The following is a 25027-nucleotide window of genomic DNA, read 5'->3' as shown; positions in this document are numbered from 1 at the left end:
CCCTTGGTCTATGCATCAGTCATTCATGCATTAGAGAGGCACAGAGATGCTGGGAACCCTACATCTTGGAGGGCTTGACACTGGCATCCTCACTGGCTGAGTCAGTTTCAACATACTACAACAAATTTGCAATTTATGTGTGACAGATATTATCAATGTTATAAAAAAATCCTTTAAATAAAATCTTTCTAATACTTTGCAATGATGTACAAGTGACCATGGAAATTCTTTGTACAACACAGAGGTCTGCTGCTTATGGAAACATAATTAATCATTTTTCTTTTAAAAGAACCAAAATGTTCCACATTTGCTGACCTTTTCAGTTCTGACAAGCAGCTGTCAGAGTATGCCACTTTGCTGGTAACTTTGAAAAAATAAACACTTAATCTTTCCCTCCAATATAAAGGTAATATATTCACAATGGGTAAGAAAGTAAGTACTTTCAGAAGGATTTATGGCATGGGGAGATCATTTGGGGAGAGAAAAAATGTTTGGAAATATTTTCATCATTATGTGATTTTGTTGCCGATAATGAGTAAATGTGACACTTTAAAAATTCATATCTTAAAACTTTTAAAACTTGGAAACAGAATTTTCTACCTGCTTAAAAATCTTCCAAATGAAGAGTTTCAGAGAATTTTGACCCCTTTGTTAAAAAATATAAGAATTCAGCACCCTCCCATTAGTTCCAAGAGCTGATTGACATCAGAGAAGATGGAAATCTACTAGCTGAATTTCAACAACAGTCTTCACATAATTGGTGCATGAGACTGAAAAAAAAAATCTCGATTTATTCAGCACAGCCAACAATGCACTTTTTTACATCTCTGTCTATGTGAGGTGTCCTTTTCAGTTATGACAGCCATTAAAACAAAGTATGGAAATAAATTGAACCTTAGACCTTAGAGCCTTGTATCACTAAGTGCTAAACGAATGTATTAAACAATAATAAAACCAATTCTAGCACATCACTCTTACCATTATAATAATTTTCTTGGTGATAGTAAAATGTTTTATATCACTCATTTGTAAAATCAAATACAAATTAAGGTGCTATTTTATCTTTATCTCACTTAATTTCCTAATTTTCTAAAGGTTTGATAGTGCTATGATGCTAATGAGCAGAACATATATATTATTTATTAATAAATTATTTATAAATAAATATATGTGTATTGTAGGTGCATGCTCAAAGAATTTTTTACAATGAAGTGTGCAGTCAAAATCAGTTAGAGACCTCTGGCTATTGGAGTATGTAAACTTGCAGCTTCTTTATGAATTAACTTTACCTCAATCCCTGAATTTCACTTTTCTGTTACCTTCTAAAACAATCTCCTTTGTACCAAGAGTTTGTTGTGTAGACTCAGCTCAAAGTCTATAGAAGCCATGGTGCAAAGGAGTGGGTAAAGTTGGTGTGGTCAGTTTCTATTCTTTGGTAATTTACCCAATGCCTTCTAGTCTTTTCTGTTCTTTTCCTGAAGAATGGATGGAAGATTCTCTCTGAGAGTCACTATAGGAATTTGAGATGGTGCTGACAGATATGAAATCCCCAGACAGGCAGACAGCATTATCAAGGCTATGGCCATTAATGTTGGCAGGGAAGATTCTTGTATAAATATGGCCAGAATGACTGTGGAGCTTGAGAGCAGTTTTCACGGATATGAATCTGTCAGTATAGAGTTTGCCTTTTCTCATTATGTCTCCCATTTCTCATTCATTGCTCCCTTCTTCTCATTTAATTTCCATTCTTTCCTTTATCCCCTCCACTATTTTTGTTGTTTCTCCCACCTTCTTCCTTACTTTTATCTCAATCTCTCGATCTCTTGTCTCATTCTTTTTCTCCACATTCACCTTCCATTCTCCCAGCCTCTGAGGAGGGGCGGGGAGCTGGAATAGGGTCAAGCCAGTGTTTTTCAAACTGCTGGTCATGACACATTAGTGGGTCAAGAAATCAATTTAGTGGGTCATGAAATCAATTTAAAGGGTCATGACCAGAATTTTTTTTTTAATGGAATAGAATAAAGTCGAATAGAATAGTGGCCATCAAACATAGTAAGGATAACTACTATTTGTGAAACTATATATGGGCATGTATGTATGCCCTGAGTTGCAATGTAAAACATATCTCTTGCCATGAGTCATGGTCAAAATGAAAGTCACTAACCTAGAGAAGAATGCCTTGTGTAAACTGGCAATATGTTGACTTCAGCTTTGGGCATCCGGCTGCCATCTCAAGCCATGCTAATGTCATCATCTCTCCCTCCACTAGTTTTAAAGTGATTTCTCAATCTCAACAACTTGCCTTCTACAGTTATTTGTTGACAGTTTACTGTGGGTGGCAGTGGAGTAGCAGGTGAAGTATTAAACATAGAGTAAAGCTAACTGGATTCAAGTTCTTGACTTGTGAGACCTTGACTTCCAAGTCTCAATTTTCTCTCTTTTTTTCTTCACTGAGACAGAGTCTCACTCTGTCGCCCAGACTGAGTGCAATGGTATGATCATGGCCCGCTGCAGCCTTTACCCCACCAGGCTCAAGCAACCCTCCCACCTCAGCCTCCCAAGTAGCTGAGAACTACAGGTGCATACCACCATGCCTGGCTATTTTTTGTTTTAAATTTTTGGTAGAAATAGGGTCTCACTATGTTTCCCAGGCTGGTCTCAAACTCCTGAACTCAAGTGATCCTTCCACCTTGGCATCCCAAAGTGTGTGAGCCACCATGCCCATCCTTAATTTTCTCATGCATAGAGCAGATCAATGCTTTCCAACCTGTCACTATGTTAAGGCACACATGGAAAATGAATGTATTTGTATGGCTAGCCCAAGTGATGGAAGTCCTCTAATGACCAGAGGGAATGAGGTATTTTCCAGCTGCCCCAATGGCTGAAAGTTTCACTTTGGTGGCACACCTTGGCCCATCACAGTGTGCACCACTCATCAGTCAGGAAGCACTTTCCAGATGACCACAATGGACTCTGTAGGTCTAGAAATCTTTGTCCCTGTAACTTTGTGCATACGTCTTCATGCTGGAACATCCAGAGATGCACAAGACAAGCTCTATACCCTCTGGGAGCTTACTATTCAGTCATTGTTATCACCACCTGCAGTTTGCAAGAGACGCAATGTGGTACAGAGCCAGCCAAGTCACGATCAATCTTCCTTTGCAGTGACCTCTCCTTGCCTGAAGCCCTGACATGTGAAAGTTTCTTTTCTCTCCTTGGGAGCTGAACACAACCCCTGAACTGCCTTGCAATCTTGATATTTCTTAGTTGTAGACATAAACCTCAGGCAAATCAAGATGAGAGGGACAGACTCCAATGGTTCTCCAAATGCCAGATTCTGCTGCATTCACTGTGTACACCGAAGGGGAAAAAACTAATTACTACCTTTCTAAAGAGCTGAGCATGGGTGGATATGCCCTTGATAGTGGCCAGCAGATATGCTTCTTGCAAACCATTCTCCCCATGCAGCCACTGGCAAGTCTCTCTCCCAGGGCCTTCACTGCCCTGAGGACCCCTGCCTCGGGCCATTAATGAAGACGCTGGTCATTATTAACTAGTTGGCATTGCCTGATGACACGAAGGCTTTTTGTGGCCACGCATGGGCTGGTGGTAGGCGCTTAGTTGACCCTTGGAATTTGGAGTTTTTTCTGCCATGAAAACAAAGAAATAAATTAAAGAAATGAACAGAAGCCTCCCATAGTTAGACATACTGGTTAGAGGCAGCCCAACAGCCTGGGCTTCCCTCATCCAGAAGAATCTGCCTCCCAGTCTCAGACTCTGGCACAGCTCCTCCTCAGGCCTATGAAATGAGAAGGGAGATTCTTTCCCTTTTACTGCCCTCTGAAGCCTGGTGCTGTGCAAAAAGATAATGTCTGTGCCATATCTTGCACACTGGAGAAAATTCTGAGATTCAGGTTGTATGTAAGGGACCATTTCTTGACATGTGTTTATAGAACAGGTTGTATGTTATTTGACCACAGGAACTTTCTGCATAGAAAATAACTCTTTTCACATGTTCTACATTTGCATACTTTGTCAGGTCATATTTGACATTTTAAAAATGAGGTATACTTATTATTAATTTACATCACTTTAACTCAATTCAACAGGCACTTATTGTTCACCCAGTAGAGAGGCTGGCAAGTGACATTCCCAATCTGATCAACCACCTGGTTTTGGAAATAAAGTTGTATTGGAACTTGGTCACACCCATTCATTTACATGTGTGGTCTATGGTTGCTTTGGCCACAACAGCAGAGTTGCATAGTTGAGACAGAGACCATATGGCCTCTGCAAATTCTAAAATATATATGCTATCTGGCCTTTCTTAGAAAACAGTGTGGTTTCTCCTGCCCTACTAGGTGTTAAGCCTCAAGGTCAGGGAAGAAAAGGGGTAAGAACCAAGCAAGTCTATGGCAAGGTACTTGTCCTCAGAAAGTTTACAGGTTTATTGGAGAGAAGAGTCTGAAACACAAAGCATAAACCGCCAACAGTTTCTCATTTTCTGGGCAGCCACATGGTGTGTGTCCTCCCTCCTGAGCCTCTGCTTTCCTCCTGCCATCTGTTCAGGACACTGTGGGACTCATCTCCCCGGGGAAATCCTGTGCATGATTCAAAGCCTGTGTCCTATACTGAGTCATCCTCACATTCATTCTCCAGACTGCACTCTCCTGCAGGGCAGACACCAGGGCTTATAATTGGCTTGCAGCCCTCACAGGACCTGCATGGTGGTTGGTACTGTGCAGATACTCATAAGCATCTGGTGCATTTAAATGAATCTTCACACTGATTTAGGGAAGGTGGGAAGAATTTACATGAAATGACCTTTTCTTCACCAGTTAAAAAAAATTCCCAATTGGAGCCTGGGTCAAACTCCTGAGATCCAGCTTCCCCCACTTAAGCCACAGTGCTAAGGATTCCCTGAATAAGTAAACCATTCTAGTAATTGACTTCTAAGCAACCCAGTGTTTCCGGAGAATGTCCAGACAAAAATGTTTGCCTTCTAGGAAAAAGGGGCCAAGTGACTCCTTCCTCTCCTGCTTCCTCACTAATATCTTCTCAATCCCACCATCTTACAAAATAAAATTCTTTAAAAATCAAAATGAGAACAATAATTTTATGTGACAGGAGTATTTATATGGCTGTTCTCCCCATGATGAATCCACCTAGGGGCTCAGCACCTCCCCCGGATGCCAATTCATAAATCAGAAAATGCTATTACCCACTGGCCATAAAAACAGAGCCCACCCCCAACACAGAGGACTCATTTCAGAAGCAGCAGCCCCATTTCCAGGGCAGAAATGAGTTCAGAAAATCTACCTGGCTGTCTAGAGAGAGGAAAAAATGTCTTTTCTTTGATAAATAATCAGTCTTTTCTTCCTCTCCATCCTCTTTCCCCTAGAAATATGTAGAGTTAATGGCACAGATATATGCCATTCCACAGAAATAATAATAACAGGGCTAACCAGATTGCAGCAGGGCAAAGGGGAAGAGTGGGAACGGCAAGAAGCCTGCAGATTTCTGGGGAAACCTTTTCTATTAACTTAAATGCAGTTTAGGGATAAGCTGCTTAGGGACGACTCAGGGAGAGCCCTGCTTTCTGGGCACTCCTCCTGCAGGCACCCATCAACAACAGGCAGGGCGCCAAGGGAAAGGGTGGGGAAGGAGGGGGTCATTGCAGAAAAGGCTGGGAGTAGGAGGAAGTCGCTGGGTTTGCTTGTGATTCCACTGATGATATCCTATACTTTATTTTCCATCTCAATGGGTATGTGTTGGAAGCGGGAGGAGACAGAGCTGAAAGAGAAGAAGAGAGGAGAGAGAATGAGAAGGAAGGTGGCAGGAAAACTCTTCTGGGGGTGTGAAAAATTTTAGAAAGTCCCCACTCATATTCCTTTGACAGAGTGGAGAGGCAGCAGTGGACCAAACAGGCTATGCTCATGCATTTACGTAGCTTACATTCTGGAAGGGACCGGGGATAGACAATAAACACAGCAGAGAATAAATAACCAAGACAGCTTCTTCCAGCAATAAGTGCTATAATGGAATAACACAGTCACATGATAGAGAGAAACTGGGACTAAGGGTTGCAAGGAGGGGCCAGTTCAGACTAGGTGGCCCAGGAAGCTCTTTCTGCATAAATGAAATGAGAGCTGGCCACCAGACGTCTTCAAGGAGAACACTCGAGACAGAGGGAACAGCAATGGAAAAGACTCGGAAGCAAGATGCACTTGGTATATGCAAATAACAAAATATAGTCACTGCAGAGGGGGAAAATGGGAGCAAAAGAAAGCCCATGCTGACATGCATGAGAGTCACATGTCACATGTATGGGGGTGACAACCCTGGAATCACTCCAGTAGAGCTAGAGGAGTGCTAGACCCAGGTGCTGGCGACTCATTTCCATCTAATCCATCCAGAATAGCAGCAATCAGGGAGGCATGCAAAAGGAAAGGTCCCTAGCTCCTTTGTTTGTTTCTGGGACTGGCATTTCTCTGTGATAAAACAGCAACAGTATGAGAGCTGATAGTTATAGAGTGCTTAGTATAATATAATCCTGGCAATATTTGGGTGGTTTTTGGTTTCGGTCTTTTGCCAGCTTTACTGAGGTATAATGTGCATCTGATCACCAATTTTAAGTGTCTGGTTTTATGGTGGTGATTAAATAGTTCTGGATGTTGATTGTGGTGGTGGTTTCATGAAACTAGACATGTAATAAAATGACATGGAACTATACCCGCATTTTAAAGAAATGTCCATTTCTTGATTTGGTAGTATATTATGATTTTGTAAAATACAACCATTGGGGGAAGCTGAGTGTAGGGCACATGGAACATTTCTGTACTATCTTTACAACTTCCTGCGGTTCTACAACTGCTTCAAAATAAAAATGTTTGAAACAATTAGATGACAAAATCAAGATTTTAAAATGTGGAAGAAAAGAAGAAAAATTTTTAACTATGTTACAATAATAATTATAGAGAAGAGTCACTACTGGATACAAAATTGTGGGCAACAGTTTGAAGAGAAACTGAATATTTGCATAGTCTCAAAGTATTAACCCTGAATATTTATTAACTATAAAGGGAAAATAATAACTTTATAGTGTAGAAACCTGGCAGAAACCATCTTAGCCAAGTGATCAAAGTTAATATCATCAGTAACAAGACTTGAGAACATCATAACAATTTGATATGATGCACTGAGGCTGGGTGCTATGGCTCTCACCTGTAATCCCAACACTTTGGGAGGCTAAGTAGGAGGATTAGTTGAGGCCAGGAGTTCAAGACCAGCCTGGGTGACATAGTGAGACCCCCATCTCCTTAAAAAAAAAAAAAAGGATGCACTGAGAAGGGCACAATATCATTTCTGTGGTATTCTTGCCAAAAATATATAACTCATTCTAATCATGTGAAAACCTCAGACAATCCCAAATTGACAGGCATTCTACAAAATTACTAACTAGTACTCATTGAAAGTGTCAAAGTCATAAAGACGATGAAGGATTGAGGACTTTGTAGAAATGAGAGATGATGAGGTTACAAAGGAGTTATAACAACTAAATGGAATGGGGGACCCGGGAAAAGAATAAGAAATTAAATAGAAGAACTGGCGAAGTTAGAATAAGACCTAGGGCTTAGGTCATGGTATTGTACCAATGTTAATGTCCTGGTTTTGAGCATAGGACATGGTTATATATGCTCTTAACTTTAGGAAAAGCTGGGGGAAGGGGATATAGAAGCTCTTTCTACTACTTGTGCAACTTTTTGTAAGTCCAAAATTATTTCAAAATCAATAGGTCTTAAAATAGAAATATATATATATACACACACATATTAGTGTAATTACCACTACGCTTGTGATATAAACATTGCCATCACTCCCCAAAATTCTTTTATGACCCTTTGCTGTCAGTCTTCGCTCTCTGTCTCCAGCACCTGGAAATCATTGACCTGTATTCTGTCGCCATATTTTTGCCTTTTCTGTAATTTCCTAGGAATAGAATTATACAATACATAGTCTTTTGTATTGGCTTCTTTCACTCAACACGGTGCTTTTAACGTTTATCCATGTTGTTGCCCCTTTTTTCTTTTTTTTTTTTTTTGTTGGATGGTGGTGATGATTTATTTCAGAAGATTAAAAAATATATACAAAAGCTTTAATAATTTCATATGTGAGTTCATTCCTCACCTTTATAGTCCCCCAAACATCTTATATTTTTCAACTTCTAATTTTTTTTTAACCACAGAAATTCTCAGGACCATAACTCTTAGGTTTTGAATACCTGCTAATCTATAGAGTTTATTAAAGTAGTTACAAAATTAGACATGACTCATATTCTAAAAATTAGCTGAAAGCCAGATAGATACATGAAATTAAGAAGCATAGCTGTATGTATAATGGCAAGTCACATTCCTAGCCAGCCTTAAACTGCCCATACATTATCCACTGAGTAAACAGTATCAGTTTGTTTTTTTTTTTTTAATTTGGAACAAGAAAAGAAAGGAAGAAGAGACAAATGGTTTATTTTCCTGGTTCTGTCACAGTCTCCTAGGACAATTTTGAAACTGAAGTTCTTTCAAATATCCTCCCACTTTCCTTCTGCACCCCCCTCTCATCTGCTAATAGTGTTCTGCTCAGGCACCCTGGTGCTGCCTCTGTGTTCCTCACCGGGGAATTCTACTGGGGGATGCCTCACTACACCACAGGGAGTCATAAATGGTGGTCCAGAAATGCCTCCCTCATTTCCTATTCCCCCTTTATTCTCCTTTTTTCTTTGCTGCTGAGTAGTATTCTATGGCATGGGTGAACCTCAGTGTACCCATTCACCAACTGAATGATATTTGAGCTGTTTCCAGTTCAAATTACAAATAAAGCTCCTATAAACACTCTCACCCAGGTTTTTACGTGAGCATAAATTCTCATTTCCTCAAATGAGACTTCTGGACTTTAGTTGCTGCTTATAAGCCCCTTCAGTACTTTAAAAGCTGGAGGCTGTCTCTTTCCATTTTTTATTTTTGTAGATAGATGAGAGCTGGTGTTACAGAGTTCTCCCCATTTTATAAACAGGGGGAAACAAGCTGAAGTCTCATAGCAAGTTGTGGCTGTGGAGAGGAAACTCATCTAGGGAGTCCTAGGTTCTCAGTCAACACTGTGGCCGTCAGCTTCCCTGATCTACCTCCCCTCTCCTTTTTGCCTCTAAGCGGAATTACCATGCAGCATAATACTACCCCAGCAGATAACTAAGTGAGGATCTTGCTGTTCCTCAATATAGCTTCTCTTATATTCTAGAATCAAGGTCAGATGAAAAGTTGAGCAGTACATAGTTGAGGTCAGTCAGCAAAGCTGGGTGCAATTCTCAAGGTTGAGATAGCCTATAATGTTATGATTCTGGAGACAAAGTGACGGGAGGTGTGTGTGTGTGCATGTGTGTGTGCGTGCGTGTGTGTGTGTGTGTGCGTTGAAAACCAATGAGGCATGAATTAAAGGGTTCCAGTTCCAAACAAAGAGTTTCCAGTGTGAGCTTAGTGTATTATATTTTCCCCCAATGTTAGGTTCCAGTGCGTCCACTTTCAACAATTCTGGAAACACAGACATCACTCAGAGTGGATTACATCTGCTCCATGAAGATGAAGGCTATGTAGGGATCATCTTCATGACCGTTTTATGATTGCTCCATACAGGCAAATGCATTTGTTCAATTATTCATTTGTCAAACATTTGATGAATACCTACCAGGTAGTAGATACGGCTTTAGGAAAGAGAGTTAGAGAGTTAAATAAAACACAGCCTGCCCTTCAAAGCATTCATGATTATTGAAAGCTGACATGCAAAGACATAAATGACAATATAATGAGTTAAGTGTGACAAGCAAAGTGAATACATTATGGAGAGGTAACATGGAGAACGAGCGATGAAGAAGGTTCTTAAGGAGGCCAAATATGAGCTGGGTTTCAAGGATTAATAGGATTTTGCTGAGAAAACCAGAGAGAAAAAGGACATTTCAGCAGAAGGAACAGCATCACAAAGTCATAGGAAACTTTGAAACATTACTGTGTCTTAAGGGAAGCTATAAGAAGTGTAATGTTGCTGGTACATAAATTGAGATGAGAGATTGGTGAAGACTGAAGAGTTGGGCAACAATTGTATCATACTGTATCCTAGTATCATACTAAAAGAACCCCTGGATTTTACTCTATAAACGAAAGAGACTAACTGACTTGATTTAAGCAGGAATGAAACTATGCAAGACTTGATTGTCAAACAGATCAAACAGATCATTCTAGGGACAAAATAGTGAATAAATAAAAACTAGGAAATCCAGGGCTAGGGAGACCAAGCAAGACGTTTTTGTGATCCACTGCCAGGGGCTTATTTAATTTAATCTTCACAGCAGTGCTTATAAAAATTAGTTGTTTTTATTTCCATTTTACAGATGAGAAACTGAGAAGTTTGTAATGTACTTGTAAAGCCATGATTTGAATAGCTCCATCAAAATTAAGGTCCTGATTTAAGGCTGTAGAAATAGAGACAAAGGTATAGGTTAAGAGATATTGAGGCAGTTAAATAGCATTGCTGATAACAGAATGCAGGGAAGCCTGAAGGACATAAAAGGTGTTTGCGATGATTCCTGGAGTTCTTGGCCATTAGAAATTAGTTGTATGTTGATGCACTGACTCAAGTGAGAAATGCAGAAGAAAAAACCTACCTAAACCCTCATGTGTTTCTCCTTCTGGTAACAAGCGTCTTCCACCTGTGCTCTGATCCCTCCTTCCTTCAAGCATACGTGGGACTTTCTGTCCAAATTTTCAAAATCTTGTGTTTCTTCCTATCGTCTGTTTTTTCATCTCTACCTTCAATCAAACTCAAGTTTTATTTTTCTCTTTTAAACTACAGCTTTGTTTCTTTCCTTTACCACTACATAATATGAGTCTGTAGTTTAGAGTTTCTACTTTCATTTTTTCACCACTAACTCTTTCCCCAACCCTCTGTAATCTGGTTTTTCCAATGAAGCTACTTTTTTAAAAAGGTAACCTGTGACCTCCTGTTGACCACATCCCATGGTCTCTGTTGAATTCTGATCCTCTTTGACCTCTGCTTGATAGTTACATCCATCATTTCATGACAGTGGTGTTGACCTTGGCTTCTTTATACATAGAACTCTGATTATCAGAAATTCAACATGGATTATTTGACCATTTTAAAAGGCAGTGCAGAAATGGACTTCTATACCAAAGAGGTGCCTCAGCCTCTGGAAATATTTCCTTTGTTGCTTTCCCAAATAAAGCTATGTACCAGTCACCACTGGGGTGGAGGGAGGGTACATTGTCAGGTATGTTTCTTATTTTTTTCCTAAGTGACTAAAGTTCCTTGTTTCCCTATCTATTTATTTGATGTCTTTGATAGCAGTGTAAAGTTTTATTGTGATGGTCATGGTTTTTAGACATCCAGATGAATAACTTAGTATATTAAGATGAGATAGGATAGAATAGGATAAGCTTCAAAAATTCAGGAACTTTAACACATAACATTTTATTTCTGTTTCATTCAAAGTTTACTATGGATCTGACAGATCTTCCAAGGAGGATCCTTTCCAGATGGGCACTTAGGAATTTAGGCTAATTCCTTCTTGTGGCTCTTCTGTCTCAAATGTGGTCAATATTATTGTTGCTGTGGGGGAAAGAGCTGAATGGTCACACAGTGACTTCCGTATTTTGGTGCAGCAGTTATACATTTCACTTTCACTTACATTCCACTAGATAGTCATATGGCCTCACATAACTGCAAGGGGGTAGGGAAGCTCCACTCCTATGTGTCTCGGAAAAAAATAAGAACCAGATACAAGTGAGTACTACTCATCTCCACTGCATTGAAAAGTTTCAAAAAAGATTTTTCTATAATTCTCTAGTGATGGAACAAGTACTCTTTTAGCTTTATATTGGTCATAGATGGTTGAGCAGCAGCTCTACTCAGAGCCAGGAGAAAACATTCATTCATATTGTGTAGGCACTTTAAATGATAAAATTCTTTGGTTCTGTATTTCAGCACCAGAACTTGAGGACAGCTCCTCCACATTGTAAATGATTCTGCCTGTACATCAGGTTTATTAGCAGTACTGATTTCCTGAATTTTTATAGAGGCATTGACATATATACAGCATAAAATATTGCAATTAAAATACTTCTTGCTCTCATTCCTCTATCCCACAAATTTGAGCAACTTCTTTGATGAGCAGGGGACAGAATGTCAAAATGCCATCCTAAGTGGTTATCAAGTCTATCTAAATTTTAAGGAACAACCTTTACTTTCTGAACTTATGAGGCTGCACTGCCTTTCACCCTAATGAAACTGCGAAGTAATTTTGGAATCATAGGGGAAAGTCTGGCTCTAGCCCTCAGGGGATATATTGAATAACTTGTTTCTTGCTGACCTCAATCAGTCTATAATTTCTAGACTTTTTAAGCTATTGTCTGTGAATCTCTCCCTCTCTCTGCGTTCTTATTTGGAAACTATTCCCGTGGTATATATAACTTAAGGAGTCACAGGCATGGCAATTATTGCTAAAAGAAATTCACATGTGGCAGCTCTTTCCATATGTGGTATGGAAATTAATAAGCATTTATTTTATGGCAAAATAAAAATAAAACTGTTGGTAGGGCTATGTCCTTGTTTCTTCATATATACATGTCTCTTTACACATAGTGGTTTCTCTCCAAGTAAGCATTTAGGACGATGAGTTTAGTTCTTAGAAACCTGAGGGTGAACGGAATGGATTCTGAGCATGCTGGCGTTTTTTATTATTCCTGTCAACCCCTCAAGCACATTTCTTTGTGATTTTCCATTAGAAGTAGGGGCCTCAGCACTGACTTCCCATAATGTACTAGGGACAGCTCCCTCTCCCCTCTGCAGGACTCCCTATTTGCCTCATTCCTTTCTCTTCTCTCTAGCAATAGCGATATCAGACATCCCAGCAGCGTGTCCCTGTTCATCCAAACCTGGCAGCCACTCAGGGAAAAGGACAACAAAATGAAGCCACATTCCCAGAAAAAGATAAAAATAAAATAAAACCTGCAGAGGGATATGTTTTTGGAAGGGCAACAGTTGGCAGAAATAAAAGGTCTTTTTTTTGGCAGAAAAAAAATTAATGTGTTAGAGTCCCACCACTGGGTCAGCTTTTTGTTATTTCTACAATAGGATTGCATCTGCACCTTCAGATCCTGCTGGCCATTTCAGACATGCCTAACTTGTCATCAAAACACTACCCAGTTCTGAAGAGAGCTGATGTGGTGTCCCATGCCACTCTAGGCATCATGAGCAGCATCCTTTCACTCTCATCTGGTCTGTAATGTTTGCTCACCGGTCTGGTGGAGCTGTGGGGAAGGCTGTTGTGGGAGGGGGGATGGTGGCAGGGGAGGCAGGGAGTCTATAGGACCTCTTTCTGCTCAAATTTGCTGTGAACCTAAAACTGCCCTAAAAAATAGTCTATTCGAAAATAGTAAGTTAGAAAACAGGCAGTATACTACTCTTTTATCATTCCCTTAATGAATACACCTACATTCAAATGTCCTTCCTTGCTCTCATACACCCAAATCTGACATGTCCAGGGGACACAGAAGAAGGGGAAGGAGCAGAGCTGCCACCAGTACTGGGGCAGCTGCAAAGGTTGAGGGACCCAATGTGGAGAGCCAGAGGTGGGGGAGGACACATGTGTCCAGTGTCATCTGGACACATTCCAAATATTAAGACCACACGCTAATAGAATAATAATAGTTTGTTTTTACATAGCCCCCCTTTTGGAAGTATTCCAAGTGCCTTGCCAACTGAGACTCTCACCAGCCCTAAATGAAGTGCTACTCTGTCCCCTTGCTCGAAACAGGGACAGGTGAAACATCAGTAAGTGGGACTCAGGAAAGGCGACATGATACTCCTTCCCCACACCACACATTCACCAGGAAGGCCAGCAGTTGACATGCCACAAACATTCCTTGGTCAACTGAGGAAGAAACAGATGCTATCCAAGAAAAGAGGGCTGAGATCTGTCATCCAGGAAGCCTGGCAGCCTTCCTCCTCCTGGAGGCACCAGCAGTCTGAGATGTCATTTGGGAGTAGATTAGTCCATAGGCACCTACGCTGTTCACATGAAGCATTTAGCTCTCTCTCTTAGCAGCCTGTGGGGTGACCCCCTCTGCTCCTATGTAAATAAGACCCATGCCCCTCCTGCCAGCCACACTCCAACTAGCCTTGCTTCAGGTAATTTTTCATAAGTGTTTCATGAGTAGACCAGTGATCCAAACAAAATTTCAAGCTCATGGTGAAACTGGATGAGGGTAAAATAAAGAATTGCACAGAGTGGGCAGAAAGCCAGTCTTATATTTGGGAATGAGGAAAGTGAGGCAAAGGAGGAAACTGTCATGCATGGTATTTCCATGGTGCTGTAGTTTCACTGTCTGATACTTTAAAGCAAGGGAGCTAGGGGCAAGCATAAAGTAGTTTCACCTGCATGCATTCCCCTGTGTAATAAATTCCTTTCTTAAGAGACCAGCGCAGTCGTGACAGGTTAGGGAGCTCTATGCCAGCCACGTTGTATCTCAAGGCCCTACAAACCATGGAGTGGCACTAGAGGCTGGCAAGTTCATAAATAACCCTCCCAGTCGATTGCATTTTTAATCACGGTGTGCACCATGATCACTAATGGCACTTGCTTATGGGACAAAGCCCCAGTATTTATCTTGTTTTAATTATATTAGAAAGCAGTGATATTCAATTAACCAAGTAATCAAGCAAGCCAATCAATACTGGTCCTGGCAGGATTCTCCATTGCCTGGCTTATTGTTCTGGGTGGCAGTGCATGCATTAGAGTCAGATAGAGTTAACTCTTGATGGCCAAGGTCCTGCTGCTAAGAAGTAGGCAGGAGCAAGGAAGCCAGAATTCAGCTCTCAGACATGGGCAGAAACCCCACGGGTTCTTTCCTTTGCTTTATTATGGTGAGGACTCGCAACAGCCTCCATTTGGTTTGAGGTGTTATTTGTACTACATAGTATGCTTGTTTTCCAAATACATATAAAAAACCATTTCCTGCATTCTGAGGATTGAAGAGCTGAGATTCCATATCATATAAGAAGCCAATGGCAGAGCTCTAAGTTTTGAGCTGAGAATCTAAATACCATGAGATGATGGCATGATGTTTCCAAAGATTGCCATGTGGTTCCCAGCTCCACCATGTAGCTTAACAGCAGTGGATCACCCTGGAAAGCCTCTACCAAGACTATTTGGGGCATGTGTGTCTAGACTCGTGATAAGCTGGAAGATGTACTAAGTCAAGATCAGAGCTGCTCTAGGGCTGAGGGCTCTGTGAGCTGGGCACACCCCTCTCCCCATTCACATGTGTCCAAGGACACCTGGCTTTGAAACTGTGTGGTTGGTTGCCCAAGGATTGGAAGTGGTTGTTGACTAGAGAGGAAAGTGTTCCCCTTCGGCTATGCTCATTATTCTTCATCTTCATCAGGATCCTCCTTCAGACACACCTGAATATAAACACTCACGTAACAACTCCACTTCCCAAGGTGAACTGATGACTGAAATTTGCTCAGGGTTTCCCAGTTACCTGATTATTTTTCCTGACTTATGAGGCAAGAGATAGTGTGGAATTTGCTCCTGGATGCTCCTTACTTGGGTGGTTATGTATTCATCAGACCCCAAGCCTTGTGACAGTTTCAGGAATTCCCACCCTTCACAAAGCTGAAGGTCTCAACTGGAACCTCTGTAAATGGTCTGCTGCTAGATGAGGATGGCATTAGAAAAGGAGAAACTATCCAGATAAGATGGGATTCAAGGATGCCCACCATTAGCTCACAACTCCCTAGCAGGTAGCATGGCCCATACACAAGATTAATCCCTTTGAAGCCCAGTCACTTTATTCCAAAATGGAAGTAGTTCTGTTTGATGACCAGACTGTACCCTGGAAATGTCTTTTCAAATGTATTAAAGCCCTAAGGCACCCTTGGATGGAAAGTAGAAATCACTTGGTGCAGCCAGGTTGATGCTTATGCAGAAGGACAGTAAGCACATTGCTGGTTGGAGAAACCACCCAAGTTCTCAAGCCCTTGCACCTCTGTGGGCAGGTGACTCCCTGCTACTTCAGATAAGCAAGACTCAAAACCTAATTCCTGAAGTGCAGCTGTCTGAATCCAAGTGAATATGTGGAAAAAATGAGACATTTCGCAGAGAGATAGATTAAAAGGAAAAGAATCTTAAGACTGCCATAGTTTCCAAACATTTGATGAATTTCAATTCATTAAGAGTTTCGTAGGCTTGTTAATTTTGTAAGAGCAAATGGGGCCCTAATGTCAGACAACAATCAGTAATTTGAAGGGGGCGAAAAAGAATAAGAAGTAAAACAGTCATTACCTAGCACAATGTTTAATCAAAAGACACCAGGAACTTTCAACTTCACAGTAATGTTTTAAAAGGTTGGAGATTTCAAATGCACACAGTCTGACTCTGGCTGGCAGGCTGGAAAAATGGACATACTTACGATAATTGATTGTGATGGATTTTTAAAATTCAGCTCCTTACCCTCCCCCCCACACACCCAAACACACAGACACATACACCACACATATACACACACTCTTACCCCAAACCTTCTCTTTTTCCCTAGAGCTGGATTCAGTTTGGGTTCCAGCCCAGTGAACATAGGGAAACAAGGCTTTATCATGAGATTTGATGTCTGCTGAGCCACACATTGATACTGAGTGAACTTTTTCTTGATTCTGAGCCATTTTAGAACTCCTCTTTTCTAATGACTTTTTCTTATTCCCACCCATCCTTTTTCATGTTATAGTTAGGACCTGGGTGCACCTCCATTTCCCCTGCTCTTCAGCATTAAGGGTGTGACCATGTGGTTTGTGGATTCCCCAAGCCCTTTGGGACCCCCATCCTGCACTGGCTGCTGGCTTCTAGATGACTGCCCAGAATGTTAGTGCCCATGTGTGTGGCTGGCAGGGTCATAGTGCACGGTACCTGTAGCTGAGCCCTGTCCTGTTCTTCAGGGACTACCCAGATTCACATGTGTATCTGCTGGGGTCTGTATATACTCGCTTCTGCTACACAGGGTATTCAGTTTGAGATTCAGAGATTCATAAATACCTAGGAAGGACCCCGCTGATCTTGTCTGCCTGCTCAATTCTTTGCCCAGTACTGAAAATGACCCCAATCCTGTCTTCTTGCTGTTCTCCTGCCACCTGATCCTTCCCACACACACCCTTCGTATTGCTACCCAATTCCTAATTGTTTGATTCATGATGCCAATTGACCATTCAATTGAATGAATGAATAATGGTTCCAAAGGCTTCTCTTCAACTTTTAAGTTGCTGTATTGCCTGACCTGACCAATATAGCACAGTACTTAGCCTGGGATGGACACTCAACAAATGCTTGATAATTGGTAAACAAAATAGTGTTTTTGAAAGTACGGAAACAACCTGTTTCGATCTAGATGCTTTAGAATGGTTTTGAAACCTGGACAATCAGGCAGGACCCAGCTGACCCCAAAGCACAATTCAAACTCAACACCTGGAGTTTCTCAAAGTTATGAACCGGGTATATGGTGTGGTTGGGACTCAAACCCAGGTCTCTTCAGGGCTCTTCCCACTCACTATACCTAATTGCTTCCTGTGGCCTGCCATTGCTTGTTGCATTTGTCATTGTTTAAAAGCTGATTTTATCTACTTCTGGGATCAAGTTTCTCTATTAGCATTAAAAGGAACAGACAGGGATGGGCACAGTGGCTCACGCCTGTAATCCCAGCCCTTTGGGAGGCCGAGGCAGATCACTTGAGGTCAGGAATCTGAGACCAGCCTGGCCAGCATGGTGAAACCCCATCTCTACTAAAAATACAAGAATTAGCTGGGTGTGGTGGCAGGCGCCTGTAATCCCAGCTACTTGGGAGGCTGAGGCAGGAGGATCACTTGAGCCCAGGAGGCGGCAGTTGCAGTGAGCAGAGATCACGCCATTGCACTCCAGGCTGAGCAACACAGTGAGACTCTGTCTAAGAAAAAGAAAAAAAAAAGCGGGGAGGACAGTATTTCCCAGAGCCAAATGATGCCCAAAGAGTAGGTGGGGTAGCTCAGGGCATGAGGAGCCCAGCGTGGCCTGTGGTTTAGGTGGTGTTATAAACCCAGCTCGCCTTGTGTATAGCAGAAGTAGCAGAGGGGCCACAAAAGCAAGCACTGCCTACTTTTAAGTGTCTCTGCAAACCAGGGCGTATGAGGCCTCATTTGCAGAAAAAAAAGAGTGAGGTCTAAGTTGGGGAAATTCAAGGTCAAAGCCAGGTTTGGACTGAATTATTTGCTACTACTCCCCAAGCCCCACTCCAGACAGATGACCCCACAATAATTTCTGGGCCCTGTGGGCTGCATCTCCCTAAAGATAAAAGCAATTTTTGTACCTGCTGCAGAGAAAGTAGAGGGAGCAAACTCCAGGGGAGAGGGTTCTGATGGGATATGGATTCCTTCATAGCAATTACCACAAGCACCAGAGCTTTCAATTTAATTAAACCAATTCTTCAGCTTTGGGATCCATCTCTGGGCTCGGTTGCTTTTCTTCTTTCTTTTCATTCTTTCTTTTTTATAACGTTCTTGCTTCTTCAGTCTTGTATCTGAGTGCAGCAGGATATCTGAAATAATGACGAGCAGATGAACAAAAAAGGAAAAATGATTTCTCTTCTGGTGCCTTAATGGAAGGCAGTGAAAGAACTGAATCAAGAAGTTAATAGTTACTATCATTTATGCACCCTAGAAAGCTTGATACAGGCGAACTCTAAATTATTTTTGCTAATGGTACAGTGGTAGCAAATGAAATGATGCCATGGATCTGTTTAGTACTTGCTATTTCCCAAGCGATTTTCCACACAATCTCTCATTGAACCTACCCAGCAACTCCTTGAAGTTGGCACCATTATCTCATGTGACAGATGAGAAAGGTTAAATGACTTCTCAAAAATCACCCAGCCGATATGTGGCAGTCAGCTCTCAAATCCAGGTCTTTTGATTTTGAGTCCAGTGCTCCATAAACAATCCTAAAATCTCATCTGGAGTGTTACTTTTAGTTTTCTCTCCCACAAAATCAACACACACAATGGACAATTTGCTAGGTTTTAAGTGTCAGCTCCGCTCCGTCTTCTAACTATGGGTAAAGGCTTCCAAACCAGAACTAGAGTGTGACAAGCTCTCAGAACAACCCAGGTAGGGTTTCTTACCCCTACTTTACAGTGAAGAAGCTGAGGCTCAGAGGCACTTGTAACTCAGCCCTGGCACGTCTCTAGTAAACAGTAGGCTGCTGCCCCAGCCTGCTCTGATGGGGTGCCATGGGACTGCTGGCTTGCAGGGTGGAAGTGCTGCAGATGCCTGCCTCTTGGTAAGCCTGTGCAGGGTGGTGGTGAGTGTGGATGGCATGGCCAGAACACATTTGGCATGGCCAGTCCTGCAGTCCCCACTCCACTGGTGGTGGGCAAGCCACACCAGGTTCCTTGCCACAGAAGTTCCCATTTTGCATCTCGGCCAACTAGATGGATGTGAGGGAGAACAGGAAAGCTATGGATACCCAGGGGAGAAGCTCAGCCCCCCTCTCTCATCTGGACTTGTGCTTCCCTCAGTGGTCCTGTGCAGGCTGCCTGGATGTAAGGCTCAGGGGTCCAGACTCAACATAAAGCACTGGAGGCTTATGAGGGGTCACATGCCATAAAGGGAGTGAGACTTCGACCCCACTAGTAAAAGGAATTGGTTCCACTGAGCCACCCACTATTTGTGGCTTCCCGCCCCCAGCTCCATCCAAACCTTGGGTTGTGGTGTTATGCAGAGTTGTGTGAACTTGAACCACTGACCTTAGGGAGTCATGAACGACAAGTGGTCTCTAGGGACTGGCAGTCCGCTGATGTTTTGACCCCTTAGACCCGGTGTCTCTGCCTTCCTTCCCAGCCTCCCCACTGAGCTCAAGCCAGCAGAGGAGCGCTCCCTTCCCCCGAAATGCCATCCAAAGCAGATGGTGCCTCTCTCCTTAGTGCACGCAAGGAATAAGCCTAACAACGATATTAATTGATCAGTTAATTAATTTAAAAGTCTCATTGCCATGGGAACTTGACATGTACGTAACACTGTGCTGTCTCCTAGTAAGTGGGCTGGGAGAGGCAGGCTCACCCCATTTGTCTGTGCCACCAGCTCTTTCCTACCTGCAGCCATGGGACCACCTTGAAAGACAGTCCTACTCCCCTCTTTACCCCCTTCATGGAATGGGGAAAAAGCCCATCAAGGTTTGCTGTCAAGGGGTCCACTGAAAATCAAGTTACAACCAGCACAATGTGTTTCAGAGCATCTGGGCTCCGATCCATCAGCCCAGGACATCATTAATAATCCACAGCCTAATGACGGAGATGAATATTGGAGCAGGGAGCAGAGGGGTGGCGGCCCCTGAGCGGCAAGGCAGAGGGAGAGAGTGACTTATGAGCTTGGTTCCAGGTGTAACCTTCTCCCCACCACCAAGCCAGGCTAGAATGATTTATTGATACAGAAAACGGATTTTTATAATTAAAATTGATTTTCAGTTTTAGCCTGGTCTGGAAGGGCTGGGTCAAGTTCAAGAAGGGAAATGGGGGCAACCCAGGGAAAGGAAGGGAAATGTACTCTCAATTTCCCATATATCTTGGATTGTTAGAGCAGGAAGGAGCCTCTCATTTTACAGGTGAGAAAACAGCAGCCCTGAGAGGTTGATCTATTTGGTCAACCTCTGCTGGTGAAGTAAGGCAGAGCTGAGATTGGTTTTGGGTCTCCTGGATCTCTGAGATACACCATTTCCCTGGGACTGTGTGTGTAGGTGCTCACAGAGCCACAGTATACTGTTTTGTAGGTTGCTCACTGCACAAGGACTCCTCACCAAGGGGCTGAGTAGGGGCTGAAATCTAGCCGTGTCTTGTGCACTAGGGCAGAGTGGCTGCTACCCAGAGGATGTGCTCGGAGGCACCATCTGGAACTGTTTCTTTTAGTAGACTGCTCGAGGCTGGCCGGCAGCTGCCCAGTCCTGAAGGGCTGTGCCCATCTGACCCACTCCCATCATTCAGTGCCTGGAGGCTATGCTGGGGATGTTTATTGACAGCCCCTGGTGGGCTTTGCTGCAGACAGTGGAAATACCTTGGGGTGTGGTGTGTCCAGCCCAGCGTCATTCATCAGGCAGAGAACTGGTGACACTGGCAGCAGCAGACACTAATTGATAAATAGTGTGGGTGTGTCTGCATTTTCACGCACAGATGGGCCTGGGCACATCTGGATTGCGCTGGTGCTGCTGGCACTCCCACATGTGCACACACTGCCCTTGTTCAGTCCCTGCAGGAAAAGCACAGCTAGGAGAGAGAAAGTGAGTTCGTGTCCATTGCCAAATTTCACTGAGTATCCTTTTTCTGTTCCAGCCCACCGCAGGCATTGCAGCCACAGGACTTTGCATCCTCCCTGACCTCTGGCTCTCCACATTGGGTCCCTCAACCTTTGCAGCAGCCCCAGTACTGGTGGCAGTTCTGCTCCTTCCCCTTCTTCCACATCCCCTGGGCATGTCAGATTTGGCTGTATGAGAGCAAGGAAGGACATTTGAATGTATGTGTATTCATTTAAGGAATGATAAAAGAGTAGTATACTGCCTGCTTTCTAACTTACTATTTTTGAATACACTATTTTTTAGGGCAGTTTTAGATTCACAGCAAATTTGAGCAGAAAGAGGTCCTATAAACTCCCTGGCTCCTCCCACTGTCCACCCACAGCCTTCCCCACTATCAACATTCCCAACCAGAGTGGTCCCTTTGTTACAATCAATGAACCTACATTGGCATATCGTTATCACCCAGAGTCCACAGTTTTCGGTAGGGCTCACTCTGGGGTTGTACATCCTATGGGTTTGGACAAATGTGTAATGACAGGTATCCACCATTATGATATCATACAGAGGAGTTTCACTGCCCTAAAAATCCTCTGTGCTCTGCCCATTCATCCCTCTCCACTCCCCCAACCCTGTCCAACCCCTGAAAACCACTGATTTTTTTTAATTTTTATTTTAGGTTCAACACATATATGTGCAGGTTTGTTGCGTGGGCAAATCGCATGTAGCTGAAGTTTGGTGTACAAATGATCCCATCACCCAGGTAGTGAGCATAGTACCAGACAGATAGTTTTTCAACCCTCAGCCCCCTTTCATCCTCCCCACTCTAGTAGTCCCTAGTGTCTGTTGTTCCCATCTTTATCTTTATGTTCCCATGTGTACTCACTGTTTAGTTCTGACCTGTTAGTGAGAACATACAGTATTTGGTTTTCTGTTCCTGCATTAATTTGCTTAGGATAACGGCCTCCAGTTGCATCCATGTTGCTGTAAAAAGCATGATCTCATTCTTTATTACGGGTACATAGTACTCCATGGTATCTATATACCACATTTTCTTTATCCATTCTTCTGTTAATGGGCATCCAGGTTGATTCCATGTCTTTGCTATTGTGAGTAGTACTTCGATAAACATACGAGTGCAGGTCTTTTTGGTAGAACAATTTATTTTTCTTTGGGTTGATACCTAGTAATGGGATTGCTTGGTTGAATGGTAGTTCTGTTTTAAGTTCTTTGAGAAATCTCCAAACTGTTTTCCACAGGGGCTGAACTAATTTATACTCCCACCAATAGTGCATCAGTGTCCTTTTTTCTCCACAACCTCACCACCTGTTATTTTTTGTCTTTTTAATAATAGCTTTTCTGGCAGGTATGAGATTATATCTCATTGAACCACAGGTCTTTCTACTATCTCCATAGTTTTTGCCTTTTCCAGGTCATATAGTTGGAATCACACAATGTAGGCTTTTCAGATTGGCTTCTTTCATTTAATAATATGCATTTTAGGTTCCTCCATATCTCCTCATGGCTTGATAGCTCATTCCTTCTTAGAACTGAATAATATTCCATTGTCTGGATGTACCACACCATTTATTTATCCATCACCTACTGAAGGGCACCTTGTTCGCTTCCAAGTGTTGGCAATTATGAATAACATTGCTATAAACATCTGTGTGCAGGTCTCATTTGGTGGGTAGTGGATGGACCACCCGTCACTATAGAAGAACCAAGATGCACAAAGGCTTCAGTGAGTCCAGTCTGGCTGGAGGTCCTTGGGAATGCACACCTTATCCCACAGGTGCCAAGCCCTGGAGGTTTGAAGGGAATACCATGGGCTGGTTTTCTTTTGCTTTTCTTTTTTTCTTTTTTCTTTTTTTTTTTTTTTTTGAGTTGGAGTTTTGCTGTTGTTGCCCAGGCTGGAGTGCAGTGGCACAATCTTTGCTCACTGCAACCTCTGTCTCCTGGGTTCAAGTGATTATCCTGCCTCAGCCTCCCAAGTAGCTGGGATTACAGGTGCGTGCCACCACACCCAGCTAGATGGGCTGGTTTTCTAAGCATGATCTCTGAGTGATCTTCCCAGCTCTATTGAGAAATAAGTCTGAGCCTGCAGACTCTCTGTAGATGGAGGGTCCATCCAAGCTTTCTGTGCTATTCATTCAGGGTACCCTAAGAACTCTAAACCCTGAAGTAGCTCAATACTGTCTGCTAGGGAATGGAGGAGGGACCTCTTTAGAAGCTAAGTCACCAAGAGATGTAAAGAATGCTCCTAGCTATTTGTTTTTGTAATTATGAGTAGATTACCATGGCACACAAGCAATAAATTAGGGCAACAGTACCAATAAACACAGTTTAATGTTGCATCAAACCCTTTCATAAGTCATGTCTGATTATATTTAATGATGTTATTCTTATTATTTTTCTTCAAATTGGATGTAACTGTCAAACACATAGCATAAATGTCTGCATTGAGTGGTTATATCCAATAAAAGTTTGGATTAGGCAACCAAGTTTCTACCCAACTCTGGGTCCTAATTCTTTGGTCCTGGAATTAGGTTAGTGCAGCCAACCTATGCTTTCATAGTTATTTTTGTCTTTTTCCCAGGTGTTTTCCTGGATCTGGGGTCTGGATGGGTGTGGGTGGTTTCTCCAAGCATCACAAAAGGTCTAAGCATAGCTCCTACAGAATCGTGCACATGAGTGTCACAGGGTCACTGATCACAGGGGACAGGAAGGAGGAGAGTGGTGAGAAAAGAGAAAAGGCCAGCCCCAAAGAAAGGGACTATGGTCAGGCAGGGTCTCCTGCTCCTGGAGTCATTGAGAACACAGGACTTTCACTTCTGCTCCTTGACTCTGCTCCCAAAAACAAGCCTGCAGCAGCCACTGCCAGCAACATCCTGATGCCAGCCCATTCATGCTGAAGTATGAGTGACAGAGAGCCCACTAGGCAATTTCTGATAAAGAATGAAAGCAGGAAGAAGAAAAGGGAAAATCTAATAGGGAGCTGAGGCATGCAAAGCTAACCTTTCATAACCTGTGGTGTCACCAATGCCACCCTTTGCTCAGCCCCCAGCCTGCCTTTCGTCGACACAGCAGCTATTTGGTCTGCACTGTTTTCAGATTCCCTTCACTCCTTGAAGAAGCATTGGCCAGAGAAGCACCAGGGGTGGGGAGACCCTCTCCAGGCTTTGCTGAGTCTCAGTGACCTGACATGAGGGCAGACCAGGGTGGCCTTCCAGGCCAGGACTCTTGCAGAGATTAGATGGGCCCTATGGGGTGGAGCTTTCTCTCCAACTTTTCTGCCTTCAATGACCCTTTTCCAGCTACACCCTCCACCTCAGAGAGCTGGCTTTATTAAGGTCCATGCTAGCCAAAGATGCCTTTACATGTCCATGATTTTGCTGGATTCTCCCTTGGCTGGACCAGGGTGAATGGCACAGAAAGCTAAGATAGACCCTTCCAATTCCTCCATCTACAGACAGTCTGCAAGGTCAGACTGATTCTTCAGCATAGCTGGAAAGATCCCTCGGAAAACATGGCCTAGTAAACCAGCCCACGGCCTTCCCTTCAAATCTACAGGGCCACAACTGAGCATCTGTGTCAGAACTAATGGCCCAC

At 42.8% G+C, this 25027-nt stretch overlaps 1 protein-coding gene and 1 long non-coding RNA gene across 4 annotated transcripts in view; one reads left to right on the top strand and one right to left on the bottom strand.

The window, feature by feature from the left end:
• Positions 1-25027, top strand: part of PLXNA4 (plexin A4) — a 448758-nt gene that overhangs the window by 294166 nt on the left and 129565 nt on the right. The window lies entirely within an intron of this gene.
• On the bottom strand, positions 18459-21903 carry LOC129040882 (uncharacterized). Its single transcript, XR_008503736.1, has 3 exons — positions 21862-21903; positions 21181-21389; positions 18459-18674 (listed from the first exon to the last, which is right to left on the bottom strand). It is a non-coding gene; the product is annotated as an uncharacterized LOC129040882 (long non-coding RNA).

This window comes from Pongo pygmaeus, chromosome 6, assembly GCF_028885625.2.
Source record: "Pongo pygmaeus isolate AG05252 chromosome 6, NHGRI_mPonPyg2-v2.0_pri, whole genome shotgun sequence".
Classification (NCBI taxonomy): Eukaryota; Metazoa; Chordata; class Mammalia; order Primates; family Hominidae; genus Pongo; species Pongo pygmaeus.
This window is presented reverse-complemented; position numbering and strand designations above follow the sequence as displayed.